Source organism: Tupaia chinensis, unplaced genomic scaffold (genome assembly GCF_000334495.1).
Source record: "Tupaia chinensis unplaced genomic scaffold, TupChi_1.0 Scaffold000211_1, whole genome shotgun sequence".
Classification (NCBI taxonomy): domain Eukaryota; kingdom Metazoa; phylum Chordata; class Mammalia; order Scandentia; family Tupaiidae; genus Tupaia; species Tupaia belangeri.
This window is the reverse complement of record NW_006159686.1, coordinates 1,549,060-1,557,414: the sequence shown is the minus strand read 5'-3', so window position 1 is coordinate 1,557,414 and position 8,355 is coordinate 1,549,060. Positions and strand designations below refer to the sequence as shown.

Here is an 8,355-nt window from a genome sequence, read left to right as displayed (position 1 = left end):
CCCCCGCCGGGCGGGGCGGGGGGCGGGACCCCCGCCACAGCAGGTGTGGACAGCGGTGGGGGCTCGGACAGCGCTGTGGGCGCCTGGGTCGTCAGGACAGAGCTCTGCTCCAACAAGCTCTGGGCACCACCCGGGAAGGACCCACCACGTTTCCACGTTGTTTCTGACACGTCCTCGGGAACATCAAAAAAGGAGAAGTGACTTGTCCCAGCCACCAGCAAAGCGCCCCAGGGCTGCTACGAGCCAGCAAGAACATGTGTGTCGCCCGAGGAGCTCCACCTTAGCGCGCGGCCTCCAAGGGCCTCCCTACCCGCCATGTCACGCCTTAACTCAGTGGGCTTCCCACTTGCACAGCCCTTCCGACTGCCACCAAGCAGCACAGCGCACAGCCGAGTGTGACACACCCGCCAAGGACGCGTTGTCCTGGGAGGCAGAAAGTGGCTAGGCCATCGCTCTAGGAGTGGGTACGTCCCCTGCCCAGGCTGGCTGTGACCGATGCGGAGAATACTTGCCACCTGCGGGGCCACCTACCCACGGCTAAGACTGGAGAGCCCCTCGCACTGCGGAGGGGACAGCGGACACAGGGCTTTGCAGACGGAGGAAGGGGCTGCGACCCAGGAACCGGGCCTCTGGCTGCAAAGGCTGGGACCCTCGTTTCCAGGACTCCGACCTACATCCGACCTCCGGCCTGCTAAGGGTGGAACGCGCTGCCCTAAGCCGCCCCATGCGTGATGCTCAGCCGCTGCCGTGTGAGACACACATGCCCTTGGAAGATGCGGCCACCACTTTGAGACTCGGGGTTCAGCCAGGACACTTGCAGTTCAGGCCCCAAAGAGCCAACTCCAGCATCTTAAGGAGAAAGGCAGCGGGATACCCTGGCGGGTCCGGCCGGCGAGGTCCCGCATTGTCCTCCACGCTCACGCAGCAGGCCTCCCCAGGACGCCCCAACCCAGGGCTCCCTGCCGACACATCTCAAACACTATTTCCCCAGAGCCCCAGCCGGTGGTTTCGGCCAGAGCTGGGGCGCAGGCCTGAGATGTGGGCTGTCATGGGCCGTCGGAGTGAGCGTGTGCAGACAGGGTGAGCGCGAGCAGGAGAGGTCCTGGAAGACGGCCAGGTGCTGAGGGCTGGAACAGAAGTCCGCTCTGGGACCCCAGACTTCTGGCTTTGCAGAAGGCCAGCCGCCCCCACGGCAGACTTTCTGCGAGATGGCGTCACCCAGCCCGACGAGTCCCCATGGGAAAGCCTCCTCGTGGGCCAGGGCACAGGCACGTGACAGGGGTCCCCCACCCTGTCTCCGCACAGAGGGCTTCCAGCATGGCCACCTTCCTGGAGCCTCCTGCGGGCTTTCTGTCCTGCTGGGCCCGGAACGTTTGGCTTGTTTGTTCGGAGTTTGGCCTCGAACCAGGAAACAGCAGCTGTTTCATCTGCCCTCTCGCGGGCCACTGAAGGCCCCCCGCAAGAGAGCGGGGACCGCAGGTGGAGCTCCTAACGCAGGCCAGCTCCCAGCCCTGGGTGCCCGCCCGCGCTGCGGCTGGCTCCAGCCTCCAGCTCCGCACCTGCGAGGGCAGAAACCCAGGGCTGGGAGCCGCCCCCCGCACTCTCCCACAGGTCTCCCTGCCCATCCCTGCCATAAGGGTCAGGCGCCAGGGAATGAAGGCCCGACCCATGAGGGCCCTCAGCCCCCAGGGTGGCCTCGGAAGTGACTCACAGCTAATTCCACTCGGCCACACTGACGGGCATGGCCAGACGGAAATACTCGGGCTAATTCGCTTGGCAAGAGAATCAAAGCCCAAAGAGGACCGAGTCCAAGTCTCCTCCTCTTGTAAAAATAAAATAAAACAGAAACAAAAACAAACGCCAGCCGTGGGAGACGCCGCCCTGGACTGGAGGTGTGTGTGGGTGTGGCCGGGCCGGCACCCCGACGCCCAGCCCCAGGAAGCACCCAGCAGGCCCGGCTGGGCGAGAAAGCACCCTCGGCCTGAAACTACCATCTCACCGAATTCCTGGGTGCTGTGGGCGAGACTCTGGGCCAGGCGGGGCGAGGGTGGCTTTCCTGCTCTGCACGTCCCAGGCCTTGGCTTTGAAGAGCCGGGGTTGGGGCGGGGGCAGGGAGAGGCTCCACAGCTGGAGGCTGGACTCCCTTGGAGGCACGCGAACCTCTCTGGAGGCTGCCGCTGACCGTGAGCTGGGACCTCACTGGTTTCTGACCACACTTCTGCGTGTGCCCTGCATGTGGGCCAGCTCAGGCTCCTCAAAGACGGCCACAGCTTTCCAGAACATCCTCCAAAGAACCAAGAGGAAGCTTCCTCACGGTTCGCAACCGACAGCCGGAAGTCACACCGCATGGTCCTGTCTACGTGACGGCCCACTCAAGTTCACAGGGAAGGGATGTGGGAGGCCTCTCCTGTGGAGGAGAAGAGCGGCGTCTCATCGTGAGGGGAACATGTGCAATGGCAGGAGGTTTTGCAGCCGTTTTGTGGCATACAGTGTACCTCAGAGTGAATGGATGAGACCCAGATAGAATAATAAACCAAGGATTTTCTGAGGTGACATAACCCCACTGAGGGGGTTTTTTTTTGGGGGGGGGGGCGGGGGGAGAGGTTTTTGTTATAGGGCACATGCGCTCACCAGAAAGATAGAGACAGAGAGACAGAAAGCAAGAAATCACCCCCAGGAGGGATGGCCATGCTGCAGTCCCTTCTCCTCCACTCTCCTCTCGGGATCCTGGGCACTGAAGGTTTTCTCATGTGAGCTTCGGCATGATGGCCTTCACTGAAAGTGGGAGGTTGGCCTCAGAACCGTCTTCCTCGAGAAGCACATCGCATCGGCCTGCGTGGCTGGAGTGTCCTGGTGAAACATGAGGCAGGTCGGGGACCAGCAGTTGGCATAATGGCTATGTCGCTAGACTCCCATGTAGTCAACTGTGGTTCGAGTCCCAGACCCGGTGGCTTAAACTCACGCCAGGTACATGTGCGTGCGTGCCCTCAATCCCACGTGGAGAATGGAGGAGAGAGGGCTGCAGCGTGGCCATCCCCCCGGGGGGTGACTTCTCACTTTCTGTCTCTGTCTCTCTCTTGCAAGCGCACATGCCCTATAGCAAAAACCTCTCCAAAAAAACCCACAAGGCGGGTCAAGGCAACGTCCTGGCTGTGACTCACATTAAACACGCGGGGTCTCAGCACTGGCGTGCATGAAGGGCACGCAGGCTAACTGGTATTGCTTTTGAGAATCTGCAAGCACCTCTAAAAATCTAGTTCGAAAAACAGGAAGCCCACCGCAGGATTCAAATCCCAGCTGTTCCTAACCCGCTGGGCACACCTGGGGGCACACCCACAGTGTGGTCTCGCCTGGCCTGTCCCCTCGCCTGTCACACAGGCCCAACATGGCCACCCCACAGAGATGTGGGAGTCCAGCCTGCAGCTCAGAGAGGCTCGGGAGGGTGGCTGACCGGCGGGTCCGTGGGCTTCCCAGCCTCCTCGCTCCTGGAAACAGAGCCTTTCCGTGGACCCCGGCACTGAGGACATGTACCTGGGACAAGGACAGAAACAAGCGAGTGACTGGGACAGGCCACCAGAGCCCGCCTGTGCGCTGCTCCGCTGCCCATGGCCTCGGCAGAAAGCGGGGGTGGGGAGAGACGCACGTGTGTCTAACACCTGGCATGGAGTCAGGGCACGTGGCCCCCGGCCTCAGGCCACAGCCGATGTGCCCAGCCCTCCTCAGGACAGGGGTCCGTGCGGGCGAAGTCACGTACGGGTTGTACCCGGAGGACCCTGCCACACGCCAGCACCATGGCTGTTCTCACCTGATGCCCACAGCCACTTGTAAGGCAGCCGTACGGCGCACCCCTCCTGCCGAGTCCGTTCACGGAGGCACAGAGGCTCGAGGACCCGCACGGCGAGAAGTGGGCTCCCTGCCCTCACCTGCTCCGGGCTGCCAGGAGTGGACGCCATCAGCCTCATCGCCCCAGACTGAGCGGGTGAAAAGCCCGTGTGAGCCGGCGGTGTTGGGCCAGGCGTCACGGAGGCTAACAGGGCATCATGCGGGAGAGCCTGCCGTCTCCGCTCCCAGGGGCACCGCACTTCTGGCCCCAGACCCCACCCAGCTCCAGCATCCGTCCTGTCTAGAGGGTACATGTGCTCATCAGAGATAGAGACAGAGACAGAAAGAGAGATCACCCCAGTACAGCACAGCCACACAGCAATCCCTCCTCCGCCCCCCCTCCGTCTGTGCCCAGTGTGTCTTTCAAGCCGAGTCAGAGTTCCGTGGGATCTGCTTGCCTTAGCCCCAGGCCCGGGCCAGCCTGCCTGTCCCTGTCAGTCCTGCTCACAGTGGGGCTTCCGGGGCTAGAATGAGGCCTCACTCGCTCCTCTGCTGCAGGCAGGGCCAGGGGTGTCCTCTTGTCCTGGCTCGTCCCCCCTCAGTGCTCCTGAGGTTCCTGTGAGCACAGGAGCCCGTGACGGCCACCCTCGGGGTTCGTCCCTCCTGTCACCTGCTCCCGGACCTTCGACCAGCTTCCTACTCTAACTCAGGAACCTCATTGTTAAGACTGTGGACTGAAACATGGTTTAGGGTGGGGGTTGAACCGGGAAGTCCTAAAACGCAGAGCCCCAGCCGCGGTCTCACCTGGAAGGGATAACTCACTCGGCAGCGGGGTCGGACAGGAGAGAGCTGATGTGATGGATGTCACCGCCTAGACAGAAGGGACCCAGGCCTGGCCTGGGACACAGCCACCACCAAGCCAAACTGCAGTGCCGAGGCCACAGGGTTGGGAGCCGCAGACTGGCCGGAGAGCGCGTGCACGCCCAGAGCCAGGAGAGGTTCTGGTGTGAGGGGACCCGGGCCAGGTGCCCCATGCACGCTCTCTCCTTGGGGGGAGCAGAAGAGACGCAGGGAAGAGGGGAGGAGGCCGTGATGACGAGGTGGGCTGCAGTGGTGCAGCCGTGGCCCAGGGATCAGGAGCCAGCAAGGCCAGGAGGAGATCCCCAGGTGGGGCTCGGTGGAGCCAGCCCTCTGTGCCCTGACTCTGACCCCGATCTCTGGTTCAGCCACCCAGGTGAGTGCTGGTCACAGCCACGGAGGCATTTGCACGTGGCGGCCCCCCAGCTGGATGGAAGGCTGGTGCTCCAGAGGGCCACACATCCTCGGAGCCCCCCACAGGCGTCGGGAAGGTGGTCCGGGACCTGGCTGACTCCTGCCGTCCCGGCTGCAGGACGACCCCTTCACTGAGAGCAATCTCGCAGCAGCTCCAGCAGCCACCTGCTGCAGGTCCACGCAGCAGCCACAGCAAGCAGGGCATAGTGCAGCACCCGGCGGTGAAAGGGAACACCCACATGGCCCGAGCCAGCCTGGCAGGGCGAGAGCCACCGTGAGTCCCTGGCAGGGGCGGCTGAGGACCACAGCCACACATGGGGTGTCCAGAGTCCCGAGGTGCACTAGAGCCGAAAAGAAGCGCGGCATGGGTGTGTTGACTCCCTGCTCAGCCGTCCCCGGCACAGGGGGAGCCGTCCCCGGGCGCAGGGGGAGCTGTCTGAAACGACTGTGGTTACACCCAGGTGAGAAACAGTTCAGTTGGCCTGGCTGCCAATCCAGGGCGCGTCAGAAGAGCTGGGCTAGAAAGGTGTTTCCGTGGGTGACGCACGGCCGGGTCCCGCCACCCACTGAAACGTGGAGTAAGCGAGTGCACTGGGGGCTGGGCATGTGCGCGGCCGGCTGGGGATCTGGGAGCCAGAGGGCTGACGTGGGCGAGGTCCGCCTGGCTCGTCGGGGTCTCTGAGAAGGTGAGCACGGACAGATGTTCATTCGAAGCCCAGCAACGAGGAGGAGCTGGCTGCGAGGCCGGTCTGATCTGGCTGAAGACAGGAAGGGGAAACAAAGCGTGAGGGAGGGAGGCCGAGGCCTGGGGCGCTCCCAGCAGCCCGCAGAGCCCAGACGGTTTCTCTGCGGGTCCCCGTGCTCCAGAGCACAGTCTCAGGTCCAACGTAGGCAGCTATTAAAGGAGAGCGAGGAGAAGAAACCAGAAACAGACACGCTTTCTCCTCCGTCCTGACCCTCTGACCTAAGCGTCTGAGTGAAGGCAGACTGCTCTGGCTGTGTGGCCGTGGGTCCGTGCCCAAGCCCACCTGTGGCCAGGAGTCTTGCCTTGTCTGCTGGAACCTTGGCCCGGGGCCAGCAGAGCGTGGTACGTGGGCCCTCCCGGCCCAGCAGTAAAGCGGGATGACCTCCCGCCCTCCCTGCCCTGCGCACCGAGTGGGAGCTCAGCGGCTGAAGAGCTTGGACACTAAGGGGACTCGTGGGCTGTGGCTGCAGCTCGGCCGGTTCCAGGCCTGTCCCAGGTGTTTGTGTTAGCGAGTCACACGCCCCAGTGGCCAGAGTGACTCACCAGAAATCCCCAAGAGCGAGAGCCCAGGGCCCTGGTGGCGAGAACCCTTCGCAGGAGCCCTATCCCGGCCATCTCCGCCTGGCGGAGGTGCTTGGGCTTCCTTCCGCGGGGAAACTGAGCCAGGAGGCTGCTTCTCAGCTCTGAGCTACCCACGACCATTTCATCTCAGTGACTACAGCTCAGGTAATCCCAGGACGGGGACGTTTCCCCCAACGCTGGGGGTCTGGCCCCGACACAGCCTGCTCCCCCCCAGCACTGCGGATGAGAACCCGAGAGCAGAGGCCACTCTGCCTACGCAGCGCTGCAGCCGAGCTTTAGGGCTTCTTGTGTGTTTTTTGACACTGAAAGCACTGATTTTTATGTGAAACATGGGATGCTTTAGCTCACCAACAAAATCAGATTTCTTTAAAACCTGCACAGCAGACAGAGCGTGTGCGGAGCAGACTCAGCCCCTGAGTAGACGGACCGTTCCTGCAGCCCGCGCAGTCTGGGAGCGAGGACGTGCTTTCTGCTCCATCCTGATCCTGTGGTCGCACACTTTCTAGTAAGAGCTCACCGGGAGTAGCCAGTCACGCAGGGAGCGAGAGCCGACAGCATGGCGTCCTCGTCACGCGGGGAGCGAGAGCCAACGGCGTGGCGTCCTTGTCACGCGGGGAGAGCTGACGGCGTGGCGTCGTCGCCTCAATAACTCAGGGTGTCGTGCACCGGCCATCAGCAGAAGCAGACCAGGTTACTGACCATCAGGGGTCCAGCGGTCTGCAGGGCCCTGAGTGCCTTCCCACCGCCACCCTCTCCAAGCGAGGGCAGAGACCACGGCCCCCAGGCTCTCAACAGCCTGGCACGGTTCAGGCCAGGGCTCCATGGGCCCCTCCGCTCCCTGACCCCACCTCATCCGCCAGCCGGCCAAGGTGTCCAGGCCCCTGGAAGCATCGACTTTCTTTGCCGTCCTTTTCCCCTCGTTTCTAACATCTCTGGTGCCCTGCTTCCGACTGACCTCACTTGCACCATCGCTGCTCCTCGGCCTCCGCTCTCCGCGGCTGCCAGAGTGATCTTGTGTAAATGAGCAGCCCGTCCGGTCTCGCCCATCAACAGGCAGCCGTGGGCTCCAGGCCCCAGACAAGTGCCCAGGCCTCGAGAGCTTCGGAGCTTCCCCTGCTCTAAGACTCCATTAAACTGGCCTCTTCGGGGCATCTCTGCCAGACACCCCGCTCCTGTCCCACAAGGCAGAACCAGCCCCTGCCTCACCCCACGGTGCCCGCAGAACACCCGCTGTGCAGTCCGGCTCGGCCACCATCCGTCCCGTGGCAGATCAGGATGCAGCGGGGCGTGCACATGCTGTGCCCAGGGGTGAGGCCTGCGGGCTGGGCTGCTAGGTCGTGCCCTTCAGGCCACAGCGACCCTCCGGCAGCTACTGCTGCTATCCCACTCTGAGGTTAGGCCTACTTGTCAAGGCCGCAAAGCTCCAAGGTGTGAGCCAGGATTCAACCCGAGATTGGACCTAGACACCACGTGAGGCCACCTGGACATGAATCTGCAAGGGACAGGGACCAGGCCTCGTTAATGTTCCTGCCTGACTGGCGCCGGCACGCGCTGTGTGCTTACAGGGAGCGGCCTTGCCGCCGCACTCCGGCCCGGGACACCGCCCTGGCCGCCCCAGTGCCGGCACTGCCTTCCAGCCTTCCGCCCTCAGTCTCCACAGTGCCTCTGCACCCGCCCCTCCTTCGCTTCCCGGTGGGTCACGTGCCCCCACTGTGGCCCAAAGCCACCCTTTCCCCGGCTGAGGCTGGGCCTGCAGCTCCTCCCCGAGTCCAGCCATGTGCGCCTGCAGAAGACAGGGCACAGCGGGGCTCGGACAGCACCCTCGTCACCCCTACTGCCCTCGGCCAGTCAGCTGGGCGGGGGTGTCAGGTCAGACAGCCACGGAGGGGGCAGAGAGGGTGCCAGTGTGTCAGTGTCACGGAAGTCGAACGGGG

The 8,355-nt window shown here is 63.5% G+C and overlaps 1 long non-coding RNA gene across 1 annotated transcript in view; it reads right to left on the bottom strand.

Moving 5' to 3' along the window:
* Positions 1-3,811: 3,811 nt before the first annotated feature.
* The window catches only part of LOC114007620 (uncharacterized), an 8,970-nt gene continuing 4,426 nt past the window's right edge, over positions 3,812-8,355 (bottom strand). The window contains exons 2-3 of the long non-coding RNA XR_003549216.1: positions 4,627-5,852; positions 3,812-3,971 (exon numbers count right to left, since the gene is read on the bottom strand). This is a non-coding gene — a long non-coding RNA (uncharacterized LOC114007620). The remainder of the gene's footprint in view (positions 3,972-4,626; positions 5,853-8,355) is intronic.